The sequence below is a fragment of the Vicia villosa genome, unplaced genomic scaffold (genome assembly GCF_029867415.1).
Source record: "Vicia villosa cultivar HV-30 ecotype Madison, WI unplaced genomic scaffold, Vvil1.0 ctg.000314F_1_1, whole genome shotgun sequence".
In the NCBI taxonomy this organism is placed as follows: domain Eukaryota; kingdom Viridiplantae; phylum Streptophyta; class Magnoliopsida; order Fabales; family Fabaceae; genus Vicia; species Vicia villosa.
This window is the reverse complement of record NW_026705136.1, coordinates 939,629-958,025: the sequence shown is the minus strand read 5'-3', so window position 1 is coordinate 958,025 and position 18,397 is coordinate 939,629. Positions and strand designations below refer to the sequence as shown.

The following is an 18,397-nucleotide window of genomic DNA, read 5'->3' as shown; positions in this document are numbered from 1 at the left end:
AGATAAGTGAAAATTTGATGTGAGAAATTATGGGAAAAATGAGGAGTATTTATAGAGTGAAAAGAGAGAGATAGAGACGTTGGGGAATGGAGCGGCACCGTAAAAGGGAAAATTTGAATGGTAGTAGAATTTGAAAAAAAATATGGTAGGTTTTGAAAAGAAAGAGGTATAGAATAAAGTTAGGATTTGATTTGAAAGAAGGAGATTTGAAAAGAAAAGAAGAGATTTTGAAAAATAATATAGTATAAAATAAAAATTAGTGGGAAATAAAACCAATAATAATTTAATTGTTATCAGTATAATCTGAAACCCCGGACTCTGCGCCTGCAAATTTTAATTCTGTACCAACTGCGTCAACATTATTTATCTGAAAATAAATCTCAAATAAACAGTGCATGAAGTGATAAACAGTATTTGGCGTTTATGTAAGAAAAAATTCAACAGCGAACCAAAATACTGTATAAAAAATTCTAAAAATTGAGTATTCATAAAATCAGGATATTTATGAAATAAAAATCCAAGATTGTATAAAACTTCAAATTTTTAGACAGAAGTCTATTGACTTCTCTTTGAAAAAAAGACGCGGGCAAATTTTGGGGTATAACACCCTGGAAAGGGTTAGCCTAAAAAAAAAATCAGTATTTTAATAGATAAATCCTCCAGCAGAGTAAAGCTCCCCAAAGAGTCAGCCTCAACCTTGGGCTTCATACAAGGCATGAAACAATAACTTCCCCAGTTAAGAGTCAGCCACAACCTTGGGCTTCATACAAGGCACAAAATAGAGTCTCCCTAAGTAGAGTCAGCCACAATTCTGGGCTTCGTACAGAACACCAAATAAAATCCATCAAATAAATACTCTCCAGCTAGAGTCATCCTCAATTTTGGGCTTTGTATAGAACACAAAAACTCTTCAGTTTAAATCCATCCCCAGTGGAGTTATCTCCCAGAGTCAATAAATCAATCAAAAGCCTCAAGCTTGGGCCTCATTCACTCTTTTAATGTTTGTGGTGGAATAGTAGAAATACCTCTCTATAGAGATGATTTCATGTCTCTTTACTGTAAACAGAGATTTAATTCAAGCTTCAACCTAGAGCATCAAGCAAGGCACCAAAAAAATCATTAAAATCCCTAATTAGTTCCCCGAACTACATTAAGCTCTGACTTCCATTAGGGGTATGTAGGCATGAGGTTCACAAGGAATCTCAGCGAGCTAACAAATACCAATAATAGTCAGTTTGTCTGTCTTCTTTTCAATTCAATTCAATTCTGTCATACCCCAAAATTTGCCCATCTCATTTCACCTTTCAAATGCTCAAAGATCTTCAATTGCTCAAAGTCACCTATCTCCTAAACAAGTGCCTCTGAACTAGGGTTTTTCTTTTCTCAAAGGAAAGTCAGGTTCTGATATCTCCAGTGGACCTCATAACCTCTCATATGGTTCAAAGTGTTCTCATGCCAAGTCTCAAGCTCTGATTCAAAAGATTACTCAATCAACTGCTCAAACGATCAATAATCGACCAGTTGACCTAAAAGTCAAACTATGGACAAACTACAGTCAAAACTTCTGATTTTTAGTCAACATCCTCATTATGGAGTATCATTCATCATATGATCAAGGATTGATCATTATTCATCAAGAAAAGCTCCAGAATCATCAAGAACCTGAGTTTCTAAATTAGGGCTTTTTAGGAAAAAGTCAACTGAACTTTGACCGGCCGTAACTCCCACATGGAACATCAGAAATTTCCCATCCAAAGCTCAATTTGAAGGAAATTGAATTCTCTACAATTTTGTCTCTCACATGCCAAGGCCAAAAATGCTTCATTTGAGAGATATGAGCTCAAACATTACAGGTCCTTCTAAAAAATCGCAAAAAAGTCGTTTTTTCTCAAAGCTCATAACTTGAACATGGTAGACTCACTTGAGATGAAACAAAAAGGGTTGATTAGAGGACTCTTCAAGCTTTCCAAAAAGTCCAAAAACATGGAAAAATGTTAAAGTATGAAGAGATGGCAAGATGCACAAGTTCACCAAATTTCAAAGGATGTACAAAGAGAGATATTGCCCAAAATGCACTTTTTTTCTAAATGGGCTTGAATTCTTTTTATCTAATCTTTATCCAAAGCCCATCCACGCCCTAGAAAAGTATATTTCAATTTTTTATTATTTTATTTATTATTTCATGGATTCAATTCATTCTATTCATGATTTAATTAAATAAAATAGTAAAAATATGAAAGATATGATTTTGGTTGGTTTTCCAATCAAATATTGAGCATAATATTCATATTTAATCAAAGAAAAACGTGAGAGATACTTGTGGAGCAAGAAAGGCCAAGTTTAGAAAGATTTTGTACAAAATCTTTTTCAATTTCTTCTCTTACCAATCAACTTGATTCTCAAGCAATATTATAACCCTAAATCCATTCCCTATATATACACCTAAAGTCTGCAGCCATGAGGGGGGAGATTGGACGAAAAAATAAAGAGAAAGACGAGGGTTTCAACGTTGGAAACTTTCAAGAAGCTAGGGCACACGCAAATTTCTTCCTCCACGAGATTCACTCAAAACTAACCGTCCCATTCTTCTTGTTACGGTCCCAGGAGTTCAAACATACAGCCATTGGAGTTTCAAACACGCAAAAAGACCCCCCTCGATCTCCATCCTTTGTAAGTCTCTTTGAATCTCAAAATCTCAATACGGTTTGTTTAAAGAAGTTTTAACCTTGCATTCGAGTTCAAAATAGTGCTTAGGACAGGTTAGGGCCATCGCTGTGAATGAATAACGCAAGAACATACAATTGCCATTGTTAGGGCAAAATACGTTGCATACTCTGTTTTCGTGTTACAATAACTTTCAGACCCTATAGACCGCACCATCATGATCAGAGGCATCAAATTAGTAGGACTGGGTGCTTTCTGTGCATTTGTATTCGATGTTTTGCAGGTTTCAAACTCGTACCATGGATGACGAAGGATTCGTGGAAAAATCCGCAGGAAAAAGCATAGCTAATTCCGCAGGAAATTCCACAGGGCCCAAGGAAGAAGATGATTATGTGGAGTCTTTGACCGATGACCAGACGTGGCAAGCATGCGTTCGTTGGTTTGTGCCATACAGACTCGGGACCACGCACACTTTAATTCTATTGGTCGGTCAACCTTGATTGAATTCTCTCTCCATTTTTATAGGCCGACGCAGCAACCAGGGGGCCCATCTGACTTTCTTTTTGACTTATTCAATTACCTTGATTGTTTTTATATTTATTTATATTAAGTTTGTATAATAACAAGAAACGTTTGCAGATCAATTGGTGAAGAAAATGGGGAGTTGTCTCTAGAAATCTGGGTTCGAGTCTGACCCAGGCTATTTATTTTTAAAAAATACTCACGTATAGATCCAGCGTACCTGGCTCACGCATGACTATGATGCGTCCCCACGTATAGACCATCAGATCTCCATCACACCATATCCAACGTATCAAAGCTGCTTCCCCACCATGTTCCTTCAGAGCTCACCCATACTGGATCAGAGCTAAGTACTTTAATTCTTATTTTGTCCTTTTATTGTTTCTTTTGTTTAGTTTTCTACTTTGTTTTGATAAAAAATATTCCAACTATTTCTTTTAAAATTCATCCCTTTTTTATTTTATTTATCAAATTCAATTTAATAATTTTAATTTGGGTTAATAATTTTAAATTGATTTTAGATTTATAACTAGTTTTACTATTAAATTAATTAGGTTAAATAATTAGATAATTAAGTTAGGTTTTTTTAAAAAACTAATAATTAAATTTTTAGGTTTGTTAACCTTGATTCATGTAACCCTAGAATTCTCAGGTAGGTGTTATCCACTAATGCATTTTAAACCTTATATACCTTTTGGGTCATAATAAGTTTTCTTAAATAACCCTTTAGGGTTTGTAAACCTTTAGGGTTTGTGATCAATTAGGGTTTAGATCAGTCAAATGCACTAACCTTTTTCTGTCTTTGAATTTTCAGGATTAATCAAGGTTCGTCCGCCCACGCGCCATGCCAATCAAAAAGCTAAGTTCCGACTCTTTTTCTTAAATTTAATTTTTATTAATTGTTACATTTGCCTTATAGGTTCAACTAGGGTTTACTTCATCTGTTAAAGAGTTCCGCCTACACTCACCCCTATTGTTTTTCTGTTTAATTCTCAGATAATCGAAGACGATCGGAGGTTCGAGGAATGTCAAGGCTCAAGATGAATTAAATTAATTATTCATATATTTTATTTTATTTTCTGTTTTAATCCCCTATCCCCGCAGGTGTTTATTGTAATAGCGTAGGACCTTTAACTTCTGCCTTTAAATTCTGCCATTTTAACTGTGTGGTTAGTAAAATAGGGAGTGACAACAAGTAATCGAATATAGCTCACCTAATACAAGATAAATATCTGAATTCGAACCACGTGATTGCTGCACACACGCGCCTTTAGGGCACCCCTCTTGTTGCCTGTTGCCTTCGATTCCAATCAAATAGTCAAGTCCCTTCGAATGTAGGGATGCCTTAGCAGATGCTGCCTACGAATTCAAATCACCATGTCCCTCCGATAAAAGATCATAGTCCCTTCGAGTTGCCTACGATAAATATGATCTCGTCCCTCGATTAAATGGTGATAGTCCCTTCGATTGCTAAGGTATCCTTACTGTTACCTAAATGACTATTACATCCTTCCCCGAGACTACCTGCCCTCTTTATGGCAAGGGACAGTCTTGTGGTGAACGATTATTTTCGGTGACCCACACATCCAATTGAAAGACTTCCTGCCTTCTCATAGTATGGATAGATCCTTTCAAACGAAAGACTTAAAGAACAAGAAAGACAAACGTAGGGTAGGTAGTTCTTAAATGCTTGCTCACATTCAATTCAACTTTCAAATTACTTTTCACACCTCTCTTTCCAAAACAATTTCAAGACAAGGCTACACTTATTTACAAGCTAAAGTCCTTAACGAAATCTTTTTACTATTCACACACGACTCTTTTCAAACAATTCAAACAAACAAGTGAGCTAAGCAATTAAGAGCCCATGGATAACCATGTATGCAAAGGGTGCCTTACACCTTCCCTTTGTATAACCTACCCCCCGAACTCAAAATCTTTCAAAGGTCTTTCCTGTTCTTTTTGCCTTTCCAATTGGATAAAATAAAAGTCGGTGGCGACTCATGCGATCCGCAACATTTCGAATAAAGTCAGTTCACCGTATTACAAATTCCTTCTCCTAACACAAAGGAGAAACTTTCCCAATCATCACCAACAATCACAATCACATTGACACAGAGAAGGTTCCCGTAGAGTACTAAGGATATGTAGGGTGCTTAAACTCTTCGCTATGTATAACCGACCTCCCGGACTCCAGAATTTCTAGTCTAGGTGAATCCCCACACTTAGCAAACTCCTAGGGTTTATTTGAGATCTTTTTCCCCTCTCCTACTCATAGGATAATTAAAAAGTTCGTGTGATATCGTAGGAAGAACTGAAACAAAATTCATCCCGCCCCGGGCGCATTCTCCTTCCAAATTCCGCGTGAAGGGTCTAGCGTGCCGTCCTCCCAAGTGAAACGGGGAGGTGAAGAAAACGACACCACAAATACCTTAATGGCTTTAGTGAATGTGAGTCTTTTTTACATGGAGAAGAAATATGAGGATTCCTATAGCTCTATAGAGAAATTAGAGTCAGAAAAGAATGATAAGAGAGAGGAATTCAATAACATTGAAGGAGGTTGCCATATCAAAAGTCGCTTCCAAAAGTTTGTTGGAAGCTAGTCTAGAAGAATCCCGATTGGATGACGCCCTTGCAATGGAGCAGGATTTCAAGAAGACGAAAGAAATGCATAACAATAACAATTAAATAAAAAGATATTATTGTTGATAACTTAAAAAAATCATACAAAATTTCATTTAATGTTACACCTTTATAGGGGCAGCGTTACAATGAGATGGTAAATAGAATACAAAAACAAAAAAAAATATGAAGGATAGAAAAACACTTAGAAAGGGGGGTTTGAATAAGTGTGAATTTAAAAAATTATAAGATAAAAACAATGAACACAATTATTTTTATCCTGGTTCGTTGTTAACGAAACTACTCCAGTCCACCCCCTTAGAGTGATTTACCTCAACTGAGGATTTAATCCACTAATCCAACTGATTACAATGGTTATCCACTTAGAAAATTTCTAAGTCTTCTAGAGTATACAGATCACAACTTGATCACTCTAGGAATTCACCACTTAGAAAACTTCTAAGTCTTCTAGAGTCTAGTGATCACAACTTGATCACTATAGGAACCTTTTACAATCAATGTAAAATAATGTTTACAAGGGTATAGATTGCTTCTTATAAAGCTATAATCACAATAGTGATATTTCTCTTAAGTTCTAAGCTTAACACTCACTAAATATTACAAGAGTTTGTGAGGTTGAAGATGAAGTTCGTGAGCTTTGATTTTGACAGCGTTTTGGTATATTGTGCAAGAGTTCTCTAGCTGCTTCTGATCAGAACTTCTATATATAGACGTTTGAGAGAAGATGACCTTTGGGTTGCATTTAATTCTTTGCGTGAATAGTACAACTTTACATTTAATGTTTCACACTTTTGTCAACTACCTCGAGCCATGCTTTTGCTGCTTTTACTGACTTTGCCTTTTGTAGTTTATAACGTTCCTTTTTTCAGTCAGAGATTAGACTTAATAGCCTGTCATCTTGTACTTGCTTCTGAACTCAGATTTGTAGATAACAACGTTTGAATATCAGAGTCAATCAGCTTGGTGCAGAGCATCTTCTTGTGTTCTGACTTTGAAGAGCTTGAGCGTGATACCATTCAGAACTTCAGTGCTTCTACTTCTAACTTCATGTTCTTCTGATGCTTCATAGTCCATGTTCTGATTCTGCTTGACCATCTTCTGATGTCTTGCTAGAGCATGTTCTGATGTAGCCATCCAGAACCTTCTGAGTCAGTGCTTCTGAGCGCTGAATTGTGCATACTCTTTATGTATTTCCTGAAATGGAAAATGCAAAGGATTAGAGTACCACGTTGTCTTATACAAAATTCATATATAATGTTATCATCAAAACACAGAATATTGATCAGAACAAATCTTGTTCTAACAATCTCCCCCTTTTTGATGATGACAAAAACATATATAATTGATATGAATTTGTAACCAGAATATCAGATGACAAAAGACAATTACACAGATATAGCATAAGCATATAATCAGAGTGTGTGGATATGTCTCCCCCTAAGATTAACAATCTCCCCCTGAAATTAATACTAGAAGAATTTATAAATAAAAGACTTCCCTGAGTATTTTTCCATTTCAGTCGAGACTTTCACTTTGCATAGAACTTCAGAATTTTCAGAGCTTCTACTTCTTGCTTTCATAGGACAGATTCAGAGCTTTGAATTTCTCTATGTAATCAATTGAATCATTGCATACTTGATTGTATCAGAACATTCTTGAATGTATCAGAGCATTCTTACATTTTGGAATGTATCAGAGCATGTTTGATAGAATCAGAGCATTCTTAAAAAAATATCAGAGCATGAATGTGTCAGAGCATTCTTCTTGCTTCTGATCTTGAAGCTTCACAGCACTAAGCTTGCTTCAAATCTTTAAGAGCATTCTTCTTTATAGAATTGCTTTTACCCATGTATTTGCTTCTCATGTTGATCTTTTTCAGAATATCTTCAATCCTGCAAAAAATCTCAAAGACATAGAACTTGCAAATAATATTAGGAAATGTTGAGACTTAATCCCAGCAACTGATATAGTAAGTCAATTCAATTATCATGTTTCTCCCCCTTTTTGTCATAACATCAAAAAGCATAAAGATTCAGATGAAAAAGACACACAGAGTGAAGAAGATAACACTTTTCATTGATTAATCAGAAGATACAAAAGATAAAGACAGATGCAGGTCAAGCAGATGCATAGAAACAAAGAAAACAAACTAAAACCAAAGACAGACTATGACGGGCCAAGCCTAGAAGCTAAGACGGCCAGAAGATTCTTAATCTCAGTGGTGTCTTCCTTCTGATTCTTCATGAATGATCTGAACTCATCATGAGTATCCTCGTGCTTGTCTAGACGGGTAGCCAAGTCAGCTTGATTCTGTTGAAGAGCCTTCATAGTGTTTATCAAAATAGAGGCAGAAGGTCCAGCAGAAGAAGCATCAAAGCTATTGTCCATAACAGGAGGATTCTCAGCATTTGCTTCAACCATGAGAACATCATCTCGATTTTCCTCAGCAATATTTTTCTCAGCAGGATGATTCTCAACATCAGCTTCTGACACAAAAGCATCTTCAGGATATACAGGAACAGGGATTTCAGCATCTGGATTTTCAAGAGCCAGAAGAATGTCAGCCAAATTCTCTAAAGGTGTTGGAGCAACAGGTTCTGATGGGTATTCAACTTCTGGATATACCATATTTGGTGCTTTAACAGAGGGATTCTCCCTAAGCCAGTTGAATAAGGACTGAAAGTCTCCAGTCAGAACATTGTATTGAGGCTTCCACACAACCATAGCCAGAGGATGCACTTCTTCAAGCTCATCAACAGATTCTTTCTCTTCAAGAGATTTCCAGCTGGTGATAGAAAAGAAGTATCTTTCTTCAAAGTCCCTAAGAAATCCAGAAGGTCCAGGAGCATCGGCCATACAAGCTTCTTGAAGCTTCAGAAGGTCAGAATGAATCTCACTTCTGAAAGCTCTCTAGAGATTCCCAGAAGCAACATAGTCCATGTTGGCATTATGTGCTACCTTCAGTGCATCTAATCCTGCCTGTACCTTAAGCTTTAAAAATTCAAAACGAACACCAACAGAAAGTTCAGAAGGTTTGGTTTGGAATTTGGTGGTTGAAGAGTCTGGGTTCAGAATGAAGTAGGGTTTAGGTTCTCTGTCAAGAGAAAGCAATGATTCTGCTTCGTTGTCTGAATCCAAGACTACAAAAGCGGGGTCAGGACGAGGTTTAGATTTGTAGTTAGAGTCACGCAAGAGGTTGTTGAAAGAATCAGAATCAAAAGATTCGGAAGCAGCAGTATTGCGGACCTCTGGATTGTCTACAATAGGGGAGTTGGAATGAGGAGGAAAGAGGGTGTTAAGAGGTAAAACTTCAAGGATCGATTCAGAAACAGGGTGGTCAAAAATAAGATTAGGCGCAGTGCCTTTAGTCTTGGGTGAATGAGGAGGGGTGAGAACTTTGGTGGTTGGAGGTGATTTAGATGGGGCTTTTTGTGGTTGAATTTCTGGTTGAGAGAGAAGGGGAACTTCTGTTGGTACAGATTTTGAAAATAAAACAGGTACAGAACCAGGTTCGGAAATATGAATACTTGAAGATCTCTTCTTGTGGAGCCTTTCAGATTCATCTCCAACAGCCTTCCTCTTCTTCTAAAGCACCACCTTCTGCTTTCCTTTTGAAATTTCTTTCTTCCTTTCTTCTTCCTTCTTCTCTTCTTCTTCCTTCTTCTCTTCTCTTTCAACAACGTTCTTTTCTTCTTTCTTTTTCTTGTCTTTCTTCTTATCTTTCTTCTTTTTCTTCTTCTTTTTCTTCTTCTTTTCTTCGTCCTTCTTATCATCCTTTTTCTGCTTTTTCTTTTCAACTTCACCTTCTTTCTTCTGATTCTCCTTCTGTTCATCAGCCTTCTTTTCACTTCTCTTCTCTTCACTGATTGATGGAAGGTCTAACCTTCGCTTTGTTCTTCTTTCTTGCTGGGGCACAACTTCTGCAACTCCATCCACTACAACATTTTGATCCTACGAAAACGGCTGAAAACTGTTGCAAAACCTTAAAAAACCGTTGTCGTAGTCTACGAGAACGGTTTTTAAGCCGTGCCGAACTGAGGCGTTGTCTTAGCCTTTGGGAACGGTTTTTGCACCAACCGCAACGCCATGTAGATACCGTTGTTTTTTATATCTTTTTAGAACGGTTTTCAAAAGCAACGGTTTTTTTTTCGTTCTTAGGTTACAACCGTTGCGATTGTTATATTTTACATAACATTTTTCGCTAGAGGCCAGCACAACGGTTGATAAACGTTGTTAGTTTTCAAGCCGTTCCAATAGGTTATATCTCCATCACTTCTTCAGCCCCTATAGCAAGACTTTTGGGAGCTACAACAACAGTTTATCCCCGTTGCAATGAATGAAATTTTTTCAATTTTACAAAATTAAAAAATCAATTTTTTTATTAACTTCATAAATAATTATTATTAGACTTAAATAACAAAATTCTTAACAAGATCAATTTTAAAAATAACATTATATATATATATATATATATATATATATATATATATATATATATATATATATATATATATATATATATATATATATATATATATATATATATATATATATATATATATATCCTTATGTCAACATTATCCATAATCAAATTAACATCTTTAAAAAGACCATTAACGTCTATTAAAATAAAAAACTTAAACATCTACATCTCATTTAAGATTCTTCATCTTCAAATAGAAAGAAATTAGCTTTGCAATTTAGAGAATGAATCATGCAATAACTATAGTCAACATTTGTATTGCTAAGCTCAACAATTCCAACGCTATTAAGTTGACAAGATTGTAGCATCATTGCTATTGAAACCTATTGAATGATTAATAAAAGTCCAAGAACTACAAATCCAACAATGAAGTTTGTAGAATCTTGATTCTAACACAAAACTGCTCCTCATCTGTGTGACAAAAAAGGCAAAATAATCATCAAAATTAGCCTAAAATAATAACTTGAAATTAAGAAAATATATACTAGCTAATGATTTAAGGTTAATTAGTTGAATGTGAAAATTCTCGGCAAAGTAACACTGTCATTGCCATTCATCCCTAAATTTGAAAATCTTGTAATTTAGAAATGATCTATTCCATTGCCATTGGTCCCTAAATCTAATAAAATTCCAAAATGATTTCTGAATATGAAAATTCTCAAGCTTGTTACTCATTTTGAGATCATTTCTCAAGCTCAATTGACTTAACCAAAATGACTAATATGATTGAGAATTATCAATTTCATTCATGAACAGAATCTTCCCTACAGCTCATAGTAATTCTTGATCATACCAGAAGCAGCAGAGAGACTCCTTGTAGAATACACATCTTCCACTAGCATAAAGAGATTACTCTAGTATTCCGCATACCAACATGGACCAGACCAAAGAGATTACATGTCGAATGGTAATAGAAAGCAAAAGTATAAGTAAAAAGTATCAATTATCAACCACATATTTACATTTGTCTAACAATAAATCACCAACCAGAGTAACAATAGATGTATAGTTTCACTTTAGTGTTAGATATGGGCATCAATGACAGAGCAGATGAACATAAAATGAATCCATAAGTTATTTTGGTGCTTGCAAAACAAAGAGCTCATAGATTTAGCATCTGTAAATGTCTTGTTTACTGTTCCACTACTATTCTCATCAATACTTTGGCAAACATGTCAACATACACTGTTAGAACTTGTAGTTTTATATATTTAATTTAAACTACAATGTAAGTAGCATTCCTAAACATCTAAAATAGCCCAAATAAATCCATAACAGAATTTGTATTTACATCTCCCTCCACTTCAATAAAGATACCAATAAAACCAAATCATCACATGTTTAAGATGGACTATGCTCGTCAAATAAAGAGGTTGTTTCAAGAGGCTCAAAAGCAAATAACAAACAATAAATGTATGCTTAATTTTAAGGAACTGTACCTAGTTCCTATCAAGTCATACCTGAGCTATGTGAAACAACTGAATCATGTCGTGCAGTGATTTAGTGTCAAATAGAGGCTCTCCATCAATTTCAAACATCTTAGCTTCACCAGAGTTTTGTAAAGCAGTTCTTTGTCCAATGCCATCTAGGCTCGAAATGATACCTTCACCGTGTTCTACACGCTTTGAAATTCCACAATACATTCATGAGACCTTCGATACCCACAAAGATCTTAGTATTAGTATAGTAGTTAGCCTATAAAGACATTGCTATAATGAACAATAAACCATCTCTTCTTTTGAACTTTTTGGCCCATGATACCAAAGAAGACACTTAGTAGAATATGTTCATAGTTAGCTTTCACACTAAGCTTTGTATTGGTATTTTTTATTATTATGTTATTCTGTCCAGTTATGTTATCAGGATATATTTCAAAATAAATATGACCAAGGAGTAGAATAACTTATATGATTTAAACACTTTACTAAGAAGCAATAGATATACCTTTCTTCCTTTGTATCTTTATTGCATTTCTTTGATATGTTCCTGCATTGGAGGATGGTTTACCGCACGTATAAATTGTTCCGAGTATATCCTAATTGGAAACTGAGCAAACAGAAGAGTTTTTAAGCTGATTGAGGACAGTGGTGATTGGTTACTCAAATGAAGTATTAAATATAGTTAAATAATACCTACTAAAATTATAAAGCAAACCGGAGCTTATAAGAAAATTTTGTGGGTACTTATTGCGGCAACACGAGTTAGCTTTTCTTGAAACTCAACCCCATCAGGTGTAGCTTCAAGTTTCTTTTCTTACTGTGCTGCAAAACAAGAAGCCAAATTACTGCTAAAATCACAATGATATAGAAACTAAACCATAAAAACCATACAACATAATAAATAACAAAATAAAAAATCTGCAATTATAGAAACTATACCAAAAAAACCAGACAAAGTAAACAAAAGACAGCTGCCTGGCAGCATTATAACAGCTCAAACAAGCAAACCAGCAAAGAAATTTTCGATTAGCAAAAACTCCGAACAACCCATCAGCACACAACTCCTATTAATTTCCACCCAAATTAACTTATTAATGAATACAAATCATGCTTCACTTCCACAAAGTAAATCAGCCAACATCCATTGACCGATGCCCAAAGAACATTTTGCATTTACAAAACTCAAATTTCATAATTAAAATGTCTTTCACATACATTCAAAATAAAAATCATATACAATAGAAACAAAATGCACACATAACTCCAATTGTGCCATAGATTAAAGTTAAAGATACCTATGAAAATCAGTTGGAGTAAAATGCCAGATACATGCAGAAAATTACATTATAACTCCATTCACAGTTGATTTTTGTAACCATGTCCACTAGGAAACCATTCCTACATGATCTCTTTTAGTATTTGAACTAGTTCCCTGAGTTGAACATTTACCATTTTCTAAAAAACAGTCACAGTATGCCAGTAGGTGACTTATAACAGTGATCATTCAATTAGAAGAAAAAAAAAGCAGCCCCTGTTATCCCAAGTTCTCATAAGATAATAAAAAAAGATATATTTCCTTCATGATTTAAACAAACAATAATGTAGTTGTGATTCATATTTCATGCATCTCGCTGGGTTAAACAACAAACCCTAAAGTTGAGTTAAAAGCCCAACTGTGACTCCCACTACACCAATTTCTAAAAATCTTAAAACCTAAAAAATCAACAATTCAAAATAACATAGTTTCAATTTATGAAGTGATTCCACCAATCATTCTATTAGTTAAACCCTAGTAAGAAATCAGGCAAGAGAGATGAGAAAGGGGTACAAATTAAAGATTACCTCGATAAGGAAAGATAAACAGGTTGAACTAACAAGTGACGAGACCGACTTGAGAGAGACCGGCAGAGGGAATCTGGTATGTGAAGAACCAAGAGTAAGTTAACTGTGTGAGCTTTGAAAACCCTCGTTGGCGAGTGAGCGTAGTGTTCTTCGTTAACCTTCACATACAAAGGAGATCCAATTGGTAAGCACAAACGAGAGGGAATCATGTGTTCTGATTGATTTGCTTAAAGAAAAAAAGGGTTAGGGTTTGTGCGCGATTATTTTGTTTGTTTAGCTTGAAGGAGAAAAGGGTTTGTGACAGTTTTTTCGTTAGGAATGATTGTTATCAAGAAGAAGTACAATAGTCGCGAAAGGGTTAGGAACCGGGGAGGAGGGATGATTTTGTTTTTAGCGCTCAATTTTTGGAAAAGGAACGGCTGAAATTTTGTTTTAGCGCTCAACTTTGCTTTTAGCTTTAAGTAAGATTAAAAACCTCTATTCGATTCCACATTTTGCATATAATTAGTACACGGTTTCAAGCCGTTTTTAGTTAGACCGTTCTCTTTATGGTCTATTAGAACGGTTTTAAGCTGTTGCATAAAATTTATAAGAAATAAATATCTTACCACAACGGAAGTAAGAAATTTGTTGCCTATTACTCTCTACGAGAACGGTATTTTTACCATCCTAAAATTAGGCGTTGCCATAGGGTCAAAATGTTGTAGTGATCCTTAGTCGTCAAAAGCTTCTTCTTGCTGATCCAGATAGGATCACATTCAGAGCCAGCTTCCCTGTGCATAGCAATATAATGAACCATAACTTCTGGTCGTTCATTCCTGAAGAACACTTCAAAATCAGCCAAAACAGGACCTCTTCTGGTTCTAACTTCTGGATTTGCTTTAGGAGTAGAATCAATAGTCTGGATAATGCCCATCTTCTTCTTCAGAGTATTAGCATTCAGAGTACTCCTAATGATGGTGTAAGGATTATTGATTATACCAGCAGACTCCAACTGTTCAACAATCTTAGCTTGAATCAGAAGGTTGGTGATGATCCTCCCAAAAGGAATAACATTCCTCTTTTTGTTTGGATACTTCAGCCTGTTTTCATCTCTAGAGTCTTTCACAGCATTCCACGTGTGATTGAAAATAATGTACGGAACATCCACCTTTTTCTGAGTACTAAGGCAATACATGACGTATTGTTGGTCTCTGTTAACGAAGTTTGATGAACTAGTTGACTTCCTGTGGTAGAAGCAACCCAGAAGAATCTTAGTCCATATCTTGTATATGGTTTTCAGATCCTTAACCTCCTTTGATTTCATCCCATTCTCACAGATTTCTTAGTAGACAGCATCCCAATCTCTTCTTGGAGTTACTTCAGTAGCACCTTCAGCATTCATCAACCCAAACAATTTTCTCAAGGTGGTTTCAGTGATATGGAAGAATTCACCATGAACAACAGAGATGATAGCCTTAGGCATCACGGTTGCATGAATCCAGAATTCCTTCACTAGGTCTGGATAGACTGTTCCACAGAAATCATAAAACATCGGCGCCCATCCTTGAACAAGTTACTGGTGGAACAAGTTGTTGCTCTTGTTCTTGTTCATGTTGTTGCTGAGAAGAAGAACTATCATTCTGAGTAGAAGGGGAAGCCATGGAAGCACTTCTGAGATTTCTGGGTTTTCTTTTAGGGTTTGAGAAAAGAGAGAAAAGGTTGCAGAAACGCATAAACTTAGAGAGAATGAATGTGTGAAAAGAGAAAATGAGATTATGAGAGATGTATAAATAGAAACGGATTTGAAACAAAATGTAATTAAGTTCTGAGAATGAACAGTTATAGAATGAAGAGAATCAAATGCATTTAATGTTGAGTGACGTTAGGGCAAAACATGATATTTGAAATGATTTGCACAGTTACCTAGGGCGACGTCTCATCAACTGCACGCATGCTTGTCCCTTCATAGTGAACACGTGTTCATCTTCTGGAATAGTTGGTGACAGCTGTTTTGCTTTAAAAGAGGTTCTGAGTCAACTTAGACATATGAAACGTTAGCAATAACAGAATCAGAATATCTAATTGATCAACATTTTCAGAACTTCTGATAAGAGAAATAAATTATCATTTCAAATCTAATCCATATATCAGAACTTCTCATTTTTTCACTCTGGGCATAAATCCATATTGATATTCTTCAGAATGAACTTAAACCTATCTTCAGCAAGGGGTTTTGTAAAGATATCAGCCCATTGATGGTCTGTATCAACAAAGTTTAAAGATAGAACACCCTTCTGAACATAGTCCCTAATGAAATGATGTTTAATCTCAATATGTTTAGCTATGGAATGTAAGATTGGATTCTTAGATAAAAAAATAGCAGAATTATTATCACAGAAGATAGGAATGTTACTCTCATATATCTGATAATCTTCTAACTGACTCTTTATCCAGAGCATCTGTGTACTACATCCAGCAGCAGCATCATATTCTGCTTCTGTTGTAGAGAGGGCAATTGTAGCTTGCTTCTTGTTGTACCAGGAGATCAGATGACTTCCAAGAAATTGACAACTTCCAGAAGTACTTTTTCTTTCAACTCTATCTCCAGCGTAATCAGCATCACAAAATCATACTAAGTTTTATTCTTCAGAACTTCTGTAGACTAAACCAACATTAGTAGTACCTTTCAGATACCTCAGAATTCTCTTAACAGCAGTTAAGTGAGATTCTATAGGATCTGATTGGAATCTTGCACACAGACAGACACTGAATAAAATGTCAAGTCTAGAAGCAGTAAGATATAAAAGAGATCCAATCATACCTCTGTAGAGCTTCTGATCTACCTTCTTACTTACCTCATCCTTACCTAAAACACACGTTGGATGCATAGGAGTATTTGCTTCTTTGCTTTCTGAAAGATTAAACTTCTTCAGAAGTTCTTTCACATACTTGGTCTGATGAACATAAGTTCCTTCAGAAGTTTGATTGATCTGGATCCCAAGGAAGTACTTGAGTTCTCCCATCATGCTCATTTCAAATTCTGCCTGCATAGACTTAGCAAACTCCTTTCCAAAGGTAGCATTAGATGTTCCAAAGATAATATCATCAACATATATTTGACAAATTAAAATATCCTTTTTAAAGGTTTTACAGAAGAGAGTTGTATACACTTGTCCTCTAGTGAAACCATTATTTAGAAGGAAAGAACTTAATCTTTCATACCAAGCTCTAGGAGCTTGCTTCAGTCCGTATGATGACTTCTTTAGTTTAAAAACATGTTTTAGAGACTTAGAGTCTTCAAAACCAGGAGGTTGGTGGACATATACTTCCTCATCTATATAACCATTTAAGAAGGAACTCTTAACATCCATCTGATACAGAGTGATGTTGTTCTGAGTGGCAAATGAAATTAACAAGCGAATAGATTCTAACATGGCCACTGGTGCAAAGGTTTCTGTATAGTCAATACCTTCTTGCTGACTATAGCCCTAAGCAACCAGTCTGGCTTTGTTTCTTACAACTTCTCCTTTTTCGCTTAGCTTGTTTCTGAAGACCCACTTAGTTCCAATGATGTTAAATCCTTTTGATCTTGGAACTAGATCCTAAACATCATTCCTTAGAAACTGATTTAGTTCTTCTTGCATGGAAATTATCCAGTCAGCATCCTCCAGAGCTTGATCAACAGAGGTTGGCTCAATCAGAGATACTAAACCAAATTGAAATTCTGCATTGCTCTTAAGGAATGCTCTTGTTATGATGGGATCATCTTTCTTTCCAATGATAACATCTTCTGAGTGAGCAGAGTTGAGTCTAGAAGATCTTCTGATAGTTGGCTCTTCAGAAATTCTAAGATTCTCTAATGAACAGCAACTTGATCTTCTGAAACTTTGCTTCTGGGTTCTTCAGAGTCTGAATTAGAGATTTCTATATCTGCAAAATTCTCAAAATGCTTTGACTTTTCAAGACCAAGCTTATCATAAAATCTGATATTGATTGATTCTTCAACAACCAATGTTTCAGTATTGTATACTCTATAGCCTTTAGAGCGTTCATAATATCCAAGAAGGAAACACTTCTGTGCCTTAGAATCAAACTTATGCAGATGGTCTTTAGTGTTCAGAATATAACATACACATCCAAATGGATGGAAATAAGAAATGTTGGGCTTTCTGTTCTTCCACAATTCATAAGGAGTCTTATTAAGAATAGGTCTTATGGAGATTCTATTCTGAATATAACATGCAGTGTTAATTGCTTCTGCCCAGAAATGCTTAGCCATATTGGTTTCATTGATCATGGTTCTGGCCATTTCTTGTAGAGTCCTATTCTTTTCGTTCTACAACTCCATTTTGCTGTGGAGTTCTAGGACAAGAGAAATCATGGGCAATACCATTTTATTTGAAATAAATTTCAAAGAATCTGTTCTCAAATTCACCACCATGATCACCTATGACCTTTATGATTTTACACTCTTTCTCAGATTGGATCAAAGTGCAGAATTCAAAGAACACTGTAGTGACTCATCCTTGTGTTTCAAGAACTTTACCCATGTCCATCTGCTATAGTCGTCTACGATGACTAATCCATATTTCCTCCCTCTGATTGATGCTGTTTTGACTGGGTCAAAAAGATCAATGTGCAGAAGTCCTAGCGGCCTAGAGGAAGAGACAGCATTCTTAGACTTGAATGCAGGTTTTGAAAACTTCCCTTTCTGACATGCTTCACAAAGAGCATCTGATTTATATTTCAGATTAGGGAGTCCTCTAACCAAATTAATTTTGTTAATCTTAGAAATATTTCTCAAACTAGCATGACCTAATAT

The 18,397-nt window shown here is 35.5% G+C and overlaps 1 long non-coding RNA gene across 1 annotated transcript; it reads right to left on the bottom strand.

Annotated features, from left to right (window-relative positions):
• Positions 1–10,524: 10,524 nt before the first annotated feature.
• On the bottom strand, positions 10,525–13,937 carry LOC131626618 (uncharacterized). Its single transcript, XR_009291240.1, has 4 exons — positions 13,594–13,937; positions 12,445–12,573; positions 12,257–12,358; positions 10,525–11,964 (listed from the first exon to the last, which is right to left on the bottom strand). It is a non-coding gene; the product is annotated as an uncharacterized LOC131626618 (long non-coding RNA).
• Positions 13,938–18,397: the final 4,460 nt, after the last annotated feature.